Genomic DNA, 13,384 nt, shown 5'->3' on the forward strand with positions numbered 1-13,384 from the left:
GTTCCAGTGCTCAGTTCGACCAAATTCTAAGTTATGTATTTCGCTAGTATGCTTTCCATTATATCAGTTAAGCACAAGAAATTACCCATTCAACTATTACAACTACCATATAAAGTGCACAGAAGTTGGTAATTTGGCTAATGTTACACAAATTAAAAAAAATATCAGTTTAAAAACTGAGTGCAAAATAAACAATGTAAACAGTCCTGGCACTAAAGCATTTCCTCTGTTCATTTATCATATCATCAGGCCTCTCCTATATTGCACTTGACTTTTAATTTGAATTCATAATCACGCAAAAATAAAAAACTTACTCTGTTTCCCAGATAATAAAATATAACCAGGAATGATTGGTCATGGTTTATGGTCTCCCACTAACTGAACCAGACATATTTAAAACTCATAAAATAGACTGGGTGTATAGGAGGGGCCTTACCTATCCTCAGGAAAATTTGCAAAAATCAGATATTTCTGCTGCTCTGAACCAAGTTTCAAGCTACTTCTGGTTCTGAAACCACCCAGAATCATGTATATTTCATTAATATATCTTCCATTCTATCAAATGATACAAAGAAATGGCCAGTACAGCTGTAACAGCCATCCTAAAATGCACCTCAGATTCACTATTTTAACCCTTTCAGGGTCGGTGCTATACTTGTATGGCTTGAGAGCCAGGGTCGGGGCTGTACTTGTACGTGTAAATTCTAGCACCTTCAAATTGAGCGGAAGAAAGCTAGTAGGCCTACATATGAAAGAATGGGTCTGCATGGTCATTGTGCGCAGTATAAAAAAAATTCTGCAGCACGCAGTGCATAATGAGAAAAAAACTCCGACCACGTTTTTGGTTTAAAACAGTGACTTTGCAGTGTATTTTCGTATGGTATTTATGGTTGTCTTCTTGTTTTCTTGTCACATTTGATAGAATGGAAGATATATTACAGAAATGGAGATGATTTTGATTGGTTTCATGATGAAAAGTACCTTCAAATTGAGCTCAAAGTAGCAGAAATGTCCGAGTTTTGCCAATGTTTAACCCTTTCAGGGTCCAAGGCCCAAATCTGGAGTCACGCACCAGTGTCCAAGAATTTTCAAAAAAAAAATTTGTTATTTTTTCTTATGAAATCGTAGAGAATCTTTTTGTGAAGGTAATAAAACAAAAAGTACGAAATTTGGTGGAAAATTGACGAAATTATGCTCTCGCGAATTTTGATGTGTCAGCGATATTTACGAATCGGCGATTTTGCCGACTTTGACTCCCATTTTAGGCCAATTACATTATTCCAATCAACCAAATTCTTAGCTATTTCACTAGTATTACTTCTATTCTATCGATTGAGCACAAGAAATCGCCAAGTCAACTGTTTCAACTACAAAATAAAGTGATCGGAAATTGTTAATTTGGCCAATTTAACACAAAGTTCAAAATATTCCAATTTCAAAATAGGGTCCAGAATAAACAATGTAGGCATTCCTGGCACTAAACTAACATTTCTTCTGTTCATTAGTTATGTTTTGAGGCTTTACAAATAAATTCCATTTTGATTTTTTATTCACATAATGAATTTTTATTCACACCAAAAAATAGAAGATTTACTGTTATGCAATACTGTAATAATTGTATAAATATCATCACCATATTTGTGAATGTATATTAGACCCACCAGCTGACGTGTATTAGACGTGTGAGGTCGTTTGTTTACTCTTGAATATCGGCAAAAATTTAACATTTCCGCTACTTTGAGCTCAGTTTCAAGCCATTTCCAGTGCTAAAACCAATCAAAGTCATCTCTATTTCTGTAATATGTCTTCCATTCTATCAAATGAGACCAAGAAATCGCAAATACAACTATAAAAAACATACGAGAAAACACTGCAAAGTTGCTGTTTTAACCCTTTCAGGGTCCGTCCCGTAGATCTACGGCTTTATGGTGAGTGTCCAAACCGTAGATCTACGCCATGAGCTCAGCTCACTCTGATAAACTGTGAGTGGTACATTTGGGCCTAGATATGAGAGAATACATCTATGTGGTATGTGTGCACCACATAAAACAGATCCTGCAGCACACTGTGTATAATGAGAGAAAAAAACTGAAATCATGATTTTTTGATTAAAACAGCAACTTTGCAGTGTTTTTTCGTATGTTTTTTATAGTTGTATTTGCGATTTCTTGGTCTCATTTGATAGAATGGAAGACATATTACAGAAATAGAGATGATTTTGATTGGTTTTAGCACTGGAAATGGCTTGAAACTGAGCTCAAAGTAGCGGAAATGTTAAATTTTTGCCGATATTCAAGAGTAAACAAACGACCTCACACGTCTAATACACGTCAGCTGGTGGGTCTAATATACATTCACAAATATGGTGATGATATTTATACAATTATTACAGTATTGCATTGGAGTAAATCTTCTATTTTTTGGTGTGAATAAAAATTCATTATGTGAATAAAAAATCAAAATGGAATTTATTTGTAAAGCCTCAAAACATGACTAATGAACAGAGGAAATGTTAGTTTAGTGCCAGGAATGCCTACATTGTTTATTCTGGACCCTATTTTGAAATTGGAATATTTTGAACTTTGTGTTAAATTGGCCAAATTAACAATTTCCGATCACTTTATTTTGTATTTGAAACAGTTGACTTGGCGATTTCTTGTGCTCAATCGATAGAATAGAAGTAATACTAGTGAAATAGCTAAGAATTTGGTTGATTGGAATAATGTAATTGGCCTAAAATGGGAGTCAAAGTCGGCAAAATCGCCGATTCGTAAATATCGCTGACACATCAAAATTCGCGAGAGCATAATTTCGTCAATTTTCCACCAAATTTCGTACTTTTTGTTTTATTACCTTCACAAAAAGATTCTCTACGATTTCATAAGAAAAAATAACAAATTTTTTTTTTTAAAATTCTTGGACACTGGTGCGTGACTCCAGATTTGTGCCTTGGACCCTGAAAGGGTTAATCGAAAAATCATGATTTCATTTTTTTTCTCTCATTATACACAGTGTGCTGCAGGATCTGTTTTATGTGGTGCACACACACCACATAGATGTATTCTCTCATATCTAGGCCCAAATGTACCACTCACAGTTTATCAGAGTGAGCTGAGCTCATGGCGTAGATCTACGGTTTGGACCCTGAACGTAAAGCCGTAGATCTACGGGACGGACCCTGAAAGGGTTAAGAGTAAACAAATCACGCCACACGTCCAATACACATCAACTAGTGAGTCTGACATTGTTTCACAAGTGCACTGATATTATTTATACCATTTTTACAATAATGCAGTAGTCTGCATAAAAGTAAATCTTCTATTTTTTTGTGAGAATAGAAATTCGATGTAGAAAGGAAGAGTAATATAAGAGGGGCCTGGAGACTGACTAATGAATGGAGAAAATGTTATTAGTGCCAGGAATGTCTGTCTTGTTTACTTTGGACTCTATTTTGAAATTGGCAATTTTTTTAAATTTGTGTGAAATTGACTATTTTACCAATTTTTTACCGCTTCATTGGGTAGTTGGTGTAGGTAAATGGGCAGTTTCTTGAACTCATTCAATAGAACAAATGATGTTCTAGCGAAATAGCCATGATTTTCGTTGACTAGAACATTGGAATTGGCCGAAAATAGGGCTCAAGTGGGCGAAATCGCCGATGCGCAAATATCATCGAGACCACTAACTTTGCTAAAGCATAATTTCATAAGTTGTCCATCATATTTCATACTTTTGGTGTCATTACCATCAGAAAAAGATTCTCTATCATTTCATGAGAAAAAAATTATTATTTTTTTTTTTTTTAATTTTTTGACCCTGAGAGCAAGTTCAGGATCTAGGGGTCTCGACCCTGAAAGGGTTAAACCATACACATTATCAGAGTTTTGTTCTCCCATCATGCAACATGTGGGGCAGGATTTTTTTTAATACTATGCACATTCACCACACCTACCCACTCTATAATATCTAGGCCAAAATTTACTGCTCACGGCTTATCTTCATGAGATGAATTTATGACATAGGACTGTGTGAGGGACCTTGACTTCAGTGACATAGTTCTAAATGATGGCAACTGAAATGATTAATATTATGCAGCTGACTGTATAGTTTTAAACTTGTGGAAACAGCCTGTATTGAACAATCATTCTTATTCAGGCCTTCATTCCTCATCACACTTTTATAGAACTCTTAAGACTTTTTTCCCTTATTAAAATGAGATTAAATGGTGCACCTTTCTTAGTATTTTGCTTAATCCACTCAATAACTTTTTTGTCATATTTGTTGTGACCTATTTTTAATTTTTCAGGAGGTCACAATCTGGGTTACTCATTGCACAAGCTCGTATTGGTACCCTTTTCCTTCTAATTGTGCGAATTAATGCCTCATTCAGACCATAGGTTCGTGCCATCTCCATCACACATGCACCTCTCTTAAGCTAATATAATATCTCAGTTTTCTTGACATCCTCAAAACTTTCATGCTTATGCTTCTGTTTTGTACTTCCAGAATCACTTGCATTACTCTTGGGTCCCATGGTTACTATCCAGAGATGAGAAAGAGTGATGAAAAAATAAAAAAAATTGGTTTACTAAAACAGGCTGAGTATGGTATTGAACAAGTACAAATGGAGCAGTGAGGCAAGGGAGGTTGTGTACTGTACATTACATAGGCTTTCCCCGTAGGACAGTGGACTTGCTCATAGGCTCACTCTGCCCTGTAAACTTATACAACGTGATCACCAAAAATATGCTTCAATTTTGCAATCATGTTAATGTGAAAGTGTTAACAGGTCACATGTTAACCAAGGTCAACTGTATTTATTTGTGTTGAGTGTTTAAATTTATAGCTTATATTGTTGGTTTATTTTATCCTTGTCTTATTTGTGTTGTGTATACAGTAGACCGCCGTTTAACACAGTAGTTACGTTCCTGAAAACGCTGTGTCAGTCAAAACCGTGTCAGACAAACTGAAAAACTTGTGGGGAAAATAGGGTTACGTTCATGGGAGCCCCCAAAAAAGCCAAACAACTTTTTTTTAGACCTCCAGATCTTACAAAGTAAAAGTGAATATGTAATTGTAGTGCACTGTCGTGATATATTACTGCTTAAGACTACAAATGCAATAGAAATAATAATATTTACCTTAAATTGTGGGTAATGGTGTTTGTGGATGATTGTGAAGAGAGTGGATATGGATGGTGTGGCCCTACTGGGCTGCGGTGGATGGGTGCTGGTTTTCAGCAGAAGTGAATGGTAGAGGTTCTGGTATTGAAGTCGATGGTTGTATTGGAGTGTGCATAAATTCTGTAATTGATCTCTGGGCTCTTTTACCTTGCAGTACATTACACAGCTGACTGTAAGGCATCATCAGCTGGTCTAGACCCTGCTTCAAAGCACTGCTTCTAAATTTGTTATTGTATAATTATAATATTACTATCAGTAAATAATATTTACCTATCATATTTTTTTTTTTTTAACAAATCGGCCGTCTCCCACCGAGGCACGGTGACCCAAAAAGAAAGAAAATCCCCAAAGAGAAAATACTTTCTTCATCATTCAACACTTTCACCTCACTCACACATAATCACTGTTTTTGCAGAGGTGCTCAGAATACAACAGTTTAGAAGTATATACGTATAAAGAATACACAACATATCCCTCCAAACTGCCAATATCCCAAACCCCTCCTTTAAAGTGCAGGCATTGTACTTCCCATTTCAAGGACTCAAGTCTGGCTATATAAAATAACTGGTTTCCCTGAATCCCTTCACTAAATATTACCCTGCTCACACTCCAACAGCTTGTCAAGTCCCAAATACCCTTCATCTCCATTCACTCCTATCTAACACGCTCATGCACACTTGCTGGAAGTCCAAGCCCCTCTCCCACAAAACCTTCTTTTCCCTCTCAACAATCAATATTTGCACCAATAACTCATTACAGTTGTGACCGGGTGTGGAAGTGTGAATTGCTCATTACTCTATAATTTGTTCATGATTGTAGCCAAAGTATAAACGTAAGTAACCATTCTACAGAATTCATTACCTTTGTAACTTCTGAGCTCATTACCTTTGTACCTAGTTCAGCTATTAAAACTTTGGGGGCCCAGTCCCTGGACCCATTACGTACCTCTGTAATCTGTAAATACCTTTGTAACTTGTCATGATTGTGACCAGACTTACCTGGAGTTCATTACCTTTGTAAATTGTGAGTTCATTACCTTTGTAAATTGTGAGTTCATTACCTTTGTAAATTGTGAGTTCGTTGCCTCTGTAACTTGCTCAGCTATCAAAACTTTGGAGTCCAGTCCCTGGACCAATTATGTACCTCTGTAATCTTTTGACTACCGCCCACAGGATGGGTATGGGGTGCATAATAAACATATTAAACTAACTAACTAACCCTCTCCCTCCAACCCTTTCGATTACGACCCCTATCCTGCCTTCCTTCCCCTACAGATTTATATGCTCTCCATGTCATTCTACTTTGATCCATTCTCTCTAAATGACCAAACCACCTCAACAACCCCTCTTCAACCCTCTGACTAATACTTTTATTAACTCCACACCTTCTCCTAATTTCCACACTCCGAATTTTCTGCATAATATTTACACCACACATTGCCCTTAGACAGGACATCTCCACTGCCTCCTTGCTGCAGCATTTACAACCCAAGCTTCACACCCATATAAGAGTGTTGGTACCACTATACTTTCATACATTCCCTTCTTTGCCTCCATAGATAACGTTCTTTGTCTCCACATATACCTCAACGCATCACTCACCTTTTTTCCCTCATTAGTTCTATGGTTATCCTCATCCTTCATAAATCCATCCGCTGATATGTCAACTCCCAAATATCTGAAAACATTCACTTCTTCCATACTCCTCCTCCCCAATTTGATATCCAATTTTTCTTTATCTAAATCATTTGATACCCTCATCACCTTACTCTTTTCTATGTTCACTTTCAGCTTTCTACCTTTACACACACACACACCCAAATTTGTCCACTAACCTCTGCAATTTTTCTTTAGAATCACCCATAAGCACAGTATCATCAGCAAAAAGTAACTGTGTCACTTCCCATTTTGCATTTGATTCCCCATAATTTAATCCCACCCCTCTCCCGAACACCCTAGCATTTAATTCTTTTACAACCCCATCTTTAAATATATTAAACAACCATGGTGACATTACACATCCCTGTCTAAGACCTACTTTTACCAGGAAGTAGTCTCCCTCTCTTCTACACACCCTAATCTGAGCCTTACTGTCCTGATAAAAACTCTTTACAGCATTTAGTAACTTACCACCTATTCCATATACTTGCAACATCTGCCACATTGCTCCCCTATCCAATCTATCATATGCCTTTTCTAAATCTATAAATGCAATAAACACTTCCATACCTTTATCTAAATACTGTTCACATATATGCAGAGGTTTGTGGAAGAATTTGGTAGTGTATGTAAAAGAAGAAAATTGAAAGTGAATGCAGGAAAGAGTAAGGATAACAAAAAGATTAGGTGATGAAAGATTGGATATCAGATTGGAGGGAGAGAGTATGGAGGAGGTGAATGTATTCAGATATTTGGGAGGGGACGTGTCAGCGGATAGGTCTATGAAAGATGAGGTGAATCATAGAATTGATGAGGGGAAAAGGGTGAGCGGTACACTTAGCAGTCTGTGGAGACAAAGAACTTTGTCCTTGGAGGCAAAGAAGGGAATGTACAAGAGTATAGTTTTACCAATGCTCTTATATGGGTGTGAAGCATGGGTGAGGAATGTTGCAGCGAGGAGAAGGCTAGAGGCAGTGGAGATGTCCTGTCTGAGGGCAATGTGTGGTGTGAATATAATGCAGAGAATTTGTAGTTTGGAAGTTAGGAGGAGGTGTGGGATTACCAAAACTGTTGTCTAGAGGGCTGAGGAAGGGTTGTTGAGGTGGTTTGGACATGTAGAGAGAATGGAGCGAAACAGAATGACTTCAAGAGTGTATCAGTCTGTAGTGGAAGGAAGGCGGGGTAGGGGTCGGCCTAGGAAAGGTTGGAGGGAGGGGGTAAAGGAGGTTTTTCTGTGCAAGGGGCTTGGACTTCCAGCGGGTATGCGTGAGCGTGTTTGATAGGACTGAATGGAGACAAATGGTTTTTAATACTTGACATGCTGTTGGAGTGTGAGCAAAGTAACATTTATGAAAGGATTCAGGGAAACCGGCAGGCCGGACTTGAGTCCTGGAGATGGGAAGTACAGTGCCTGCACTCTGAAGGAGAGGTGTTAATGTTGCAATTTAAAAACTGTAGTGTAAAGCACCCTTTTGGCAAGACAGTGATGGAGTGAATGATGGTGAAAGTTTATCTTTTTCGGACCACCCTACTTTGGTGGGAATCAGCCAGTGTGCTAATAAAAAAAAAAAATGTATGATTTAATGTAAATACCTGATCTCCACATCCCCTGCCCACTCTAAAACCTCCTTGCTCATCCGCACTCCTACATTCTGTCTTACCTCTAATTCTTTCAATAATAATCCTACCATACGCTTTTCCTGGTATACTCAATAAACTAATTCCTCTATAATTTTTACAATCTCTTTTGTCCCCCTTCCCTTTATATAAAGGGACTATACATGCTCTCTGCCAATCCTTAGGTACCTTTCCCTCTTTCATACATATGTTAAACAAAAATACCAACCATTCCAACACTATATCCCCCCTGCTTTTAACATTTCTGTCATGATCCCATCAGTTCCAGCTGCTTTACCCCCTTTCATTCTGTGTAATGCTTTATGCACCTCCCTCACACTTACATCCTGCTCTACTTCACTCCTAAAAGATGGTATACCTCCCTGGCCAGTGCATGAAATTACCACCACCCTTTCTTCGTCGACATTTAAAAGTTCCTCAAAGTATTCTCGCCATCTACCCAATACGTCCATCTCCCCATCTACTAACTCTCATACTCTGTTTTTAACTTACAAATCCATTTGTTCCCTAGGCTTTCTTAACTTGTTTAACTCACTCCAAAATTTTTTCTTATTTTCAATAAAATTTCTTGACAGTGCCTCTCCCACTCCATCATCTACTCCCCTTTTACACTCTCTCACCACTCTTCACATTTCTTTTACTCTCCATATACTCTACTCTTCTTATAACACTTCTGCTTTGTAAAAACCTCTCATATGCTACCTTTTTCTCTTTTATCACACCATTTACTTCATCATTCCACCAGTCACTTCTCTTTCCTCCTGCACCCACCCTCCTATAACCACAAACTTCTGCCCCACATTCTACTACTGCATTTTTAAAACTATTCCAACTCTCTTCAATCCCCCCACTACTCATACTTGTACCAGCCCACCTTTCTGCCAATCATTGCTTATATCTCACCCAAACTTCCTCCTCCCTTAGTTTATACACTTTCACCTCCCTCTTGCTTGTTGTTGCCATTTTCCTCTTGTCCCATCCACCTCTTACTCTAACTGTAGCTACAACTAGATAATGATCCGATGTATCAGTTGCCCCTCTATAAACGTGTACATCCTGAAGCCTACCCATCAACCTTTTATCCACCAAAACATAATCTAACAAACTACTTTCATTACTTGCTATATCATACCTTGTATATTTATTTATCCTCTTTTTCATAAAATATGTATTACTTATTACCAAACCTCTTTCTACACATTGCTCAGTTAAAGTCTCCCCATTTTCATTTACCCCTGGCACCCCAAATTTACCTACTACTCCCTCCAAAACATTTTTACCCACTTTAGCATTAAAATCCCCAACCACAAATACTCTCACAGTTGGTTCAAAACTCCCCATGCATTCACTCAAGATGTCCCAAAATCTCTCTCTCTCCTCTACACTTCTCTCTTCTCCAGGTGCATATATGCTTACTATAACCCACTTTTCACATCCAACCTTTATTTTACTCCACATAATCCTTGGGATTATGTGGAGTAAAATAAGATGGAGGGAATATTTTGAGGAATTGTTAAATGTTGATGAAGATAGGGAAGCTGGGATTTCGTGTATAGGGCAAGGAGGAATAACATCTTGTAGGAGTGAGGAAGAGCCAGTTGTGAGTGTGGGGGAAGTTCGTGAGGCAGTAGGTAAAATGAAAGGGGGTAAGGCAGCTGGGATTGATGGGATAAAGATAGAAATGTTAAAAGCAGGTGGGGATATAGTTTTGGAGTGGTTGGTGCAATTATTTAATAAATGTATGGAAGAGGGTAAGGTACCTAGGGATTGGCAGAGAGCATGCATAGTTCCTTTGTATAAAGGCAAAGGGGACAAAAGAGAGTGCAAAAATTATAGGGGGATAAGTCTGTTGAGTATACCTGGTAAAGTGTATGGTAGAGTTATTATTGAAAGAATTAAGAGTAAGACGGAGAATAGGATAGCAGATGAACAAGGAGGCTTTAGGAAAGGTAGGGGGTGTGTGGACCAGGTGTTTACAGTGAAACATAAGTGAACAGTATTTAGATAAGGTTAAAGAGGTCTTTGTGGCATTTATGGATTTGGAAAAGGCATATGACAGGGTGGATAGGGGAGCAATGTGGCAGATGTTGCAGGTGTATGGTGTAGGAGGTAGGTTACTGAAAGCAGTGAAGAGTTTTTAAGAGGATAGTGAGGCTCAAGTTAGAGTATGTAGGAAAGAGGGAAATTATTTCCCAGTAAAATTAGGCCTTAGACAAGGATGTGTGATGTCTCCGTGGTTGTTTAATATATTTATAGATGGGGTTGTAAGAGAAGTAAATACGAGGGTCTTGGCAAGAGGCGTGGAGTTAAAAGATAAAGAATCACACATAAAGTGGGAGTTCTCACAGTTGCTCTTTGCTGATGACACTGTGCTCTTGGGAGATTCTGAAGAGAAGTTGCAGAGATTGGTGGATGAATTTGGTAGGGTGTGCAAAAGAAGAAAATTATAAGTGAATACAGGAAAGAGTAAGGTTGTGAGGATAACAAAAAGATTAGGTGATGAAAGATTGGATATCAGATTGGAGGGAGAGAGTTTGGAGGAGGTGAATGTTTTCAGATATTTGGGAGTGGACGTGTCAGCGGAGGGGTCTATGAAAGATGAGGTGAATCATAGAATTGATGAGAGGAAAAGGGTGAGTGGTGCACTTAGGAGTCTGTGGAGACAAAGAACTTTGTCCTTGGAGGCAAAGAGGGGAATGTATGAGAGTATAGTTTTACCAATGCTCTTATATGGGTGTGAAGCATGGGTGATGAATGTTGCAGCGAGGAGAAGGCTAGAGGCAGTGGAGATGTCATATCTGAGGGCAATGTGTGGTGTGAATATAATGCAGAGAATTCGTAGTTTGGAAGTTAGGAGGAGGTGTGGGATTACCAAAACTGTTGTCCAGAGGGCTGAGGAAGGGTTTTTGAGGTGGTTCGGACATGTAGAGAGAATGGAGCGAAACAGAGTGACTTCAAGAGTGTATCAGTCTGTAGTGGAAGGAAGGCGGGGTAGGGGTCGGCCTAGGAAAGGTTGGAGGGAGGGGGTAAAGGAGGTTTTGTGTGCAAGGGGCTTGGACTTCCAGCAGGCATGCGTGAGCGTGTTTGATAGGAGTGAATAGAGACAAATGGTTTGTAATACTTGACGTGCTGTTGGAATGTGAGCAAAGTAACATTTATGAAGGGATTCAGGGAAACCGGCAGGCCGGACTTGAGTCCTGGAGATGGGAAGTACAGTGCCTGCACTCTGAAAGAGGGGTGTTAATGTTGCAGTTTAAAAACTGTAGTGTAAAGCACCCTTGTGGCAAGACAGTGATGGAGTGAATGATGGTGAAAGTTTTTCTTTTTCGGGCCACCCTGCCTTGGTGGGAATCGGCCAGTGTGATAATAAAATAATGATAATCCTTGAATTAATACATTTATACTCCCTCTTTTCCTGCCATAGCTTATCCTTCAACATTATTGCTACTCTTTCTTTAGCTCTAACTCTATTTGAAACCCCTGACCTAATCCCATTTATTCCTCTCCACTGAAACTCTCCCACCCTCTTCATCTTTGTTTTACTTAAAGAGAGGACATCCATCTTCTTCTCAATCATAACATCCACAATCATCTCTTTCTTATCATTCACACAACATCCACGCACATTCATACATCCCACTTCAAAAAAAAATTTCTTATTATTGTTTTTAGTAATTATTACAGGAAAAGGGTACTAGCCCATTGTTCCTGGCATTTTAGTTGACTTTTACAACACGCATGGCTTACATAGGAAAGATTCTTATTCCACTTCCCCATGGATATAAAAGGAAAAGTAATAAGAAACAAGAACTATTAAGATAAAATCCAAGAAAACTCAGACGAATGTGTATAGATAAACGTGTACATGTATGTGTAGTGTGACCTAAGTGTAAGTAGAAGTAGCAAGACATACCTGTAATCTTGCATATTTATGAGACAGACAAAAGACACCAGCAATCCTACCATCATCTAAAACAATTAGAAGCATTCGTTTTACTCTCACTTGGCAGGACGGTGGTACCTCCCTGGGTGGTTGCTGTCTACCAATCTACTACCTACAAATTTACATATTTTTTCCAGAATAATATTGGTTATAACATAAATAATGTTGAAGCATGATAAAGATGCACAAATTAATAAAATCTGACATATAGAGAGAAATTGAAGGGTAGGTGGGGCTATGAGAGGGAGAAGGCGCGAGCAGTCTCTCTCAGACCTCAGTAACTCATGGACCACCATGGCGTGTGGAGGTGTGAGCTCACGGCACTATAAAATTTTGCCTCGCCTCATGCTAAAAAACTCACCTCTCGCGATTCGTCCTGGACATCCCAAGTGTGCCCTGAGCGCGCCTCAGCTGCCCCGTGGGTGTCAGTGTTTACAAGCCAGCCAGTGCGGTCGCATCCACACATACAATCGGTACATTTCATATTATCACAGTGTTTTTAGTGATTGTACCTGCAAAATAAGTCACCAAGGGCCCCAAGAAAGCTTCTAGTGCCAACCGTGCAGTAAAAAAGATGAAAATTACTATAGAAATGAAGAAAGAGATAATTGCTAATTATGAAAGTGGAGTGCGTGTCTCAGAGCTGGCCAGGATGTATACCAAACCCTAATCAACCATCGCTACTATTGTGGCCAACAAAACGGCAATCAAGGAAACTGTTCTTGCAAAAGGTGAAAGTTTGTTTTCGAAACAGAGATCGCGAGTACTCGAAGATGTTGAGAGACTGTTATTGGTGTGGATAAACGAAAAACAGATAGCAGGAGATACCATCTCTCAAGCGATCATATGTAAAAAGGGTGGAAAATACGTACTGTCGTAACACGGTCAGCTGCTGCTGCACCTCGGTCAGCTGTTGCTGCACCACCATCAGCTGTTTCTGACCAACATGACTCGTCCTGAAC

General features: G+C 38.9%; 2 protein-coding genes and 1 long non-coding RNA gene across 5 annotated transcripts in view; 2 read left to right on the forward strand and 1 right to left on the reverse strand.

Annotated features, from left to right (window-relative positions):
• The window catches only part of mus81 (mus81 structure-specific endonuclease subunit), a 355,921-nt gene that overhangs the window by 194,264 nt on the left and 148,273 nt on the right, over positions 1–13,384 (forward strand). The gene's annotated exons all lie outside the window — the stretch shown is intronic.
• Positions 1–13,384, reverse strand: part of LOC138852519 (uncharacterized) — a 389,852-nt gene that overhangs the window by 166,433 nt on the left and 210,035 nt on the right. The gene's annotated exons all lie outside the window — the stretch shown is intronic.
• LOC128688062 (intraflagellar transport protein 74 homolog) overlaps positions 1–13,384 on the forward strand; it is a 694,157-nt gene that overhangs the window by 61,948 nt on the left and 618,825 nt on the right. The window lies entirely within an intron of this gene.

The sequence above is a fragment of the Cherax quadricarinatus genome, chromosome 10 (assembly GCF_038502225.1).
Source record: "Cherax quadricarinatus isolate ZL_2023a chromosome 10, ASM3850222v1, whole genome shotgun sequence".
In the NCBI taxonomy this organism is placed as follows: Eukaryota; Metazoa; Arthropoda; class Malacostraca; order Decapoda; family Parastacidae; genus Cherax; species Cherax quadricarinatus.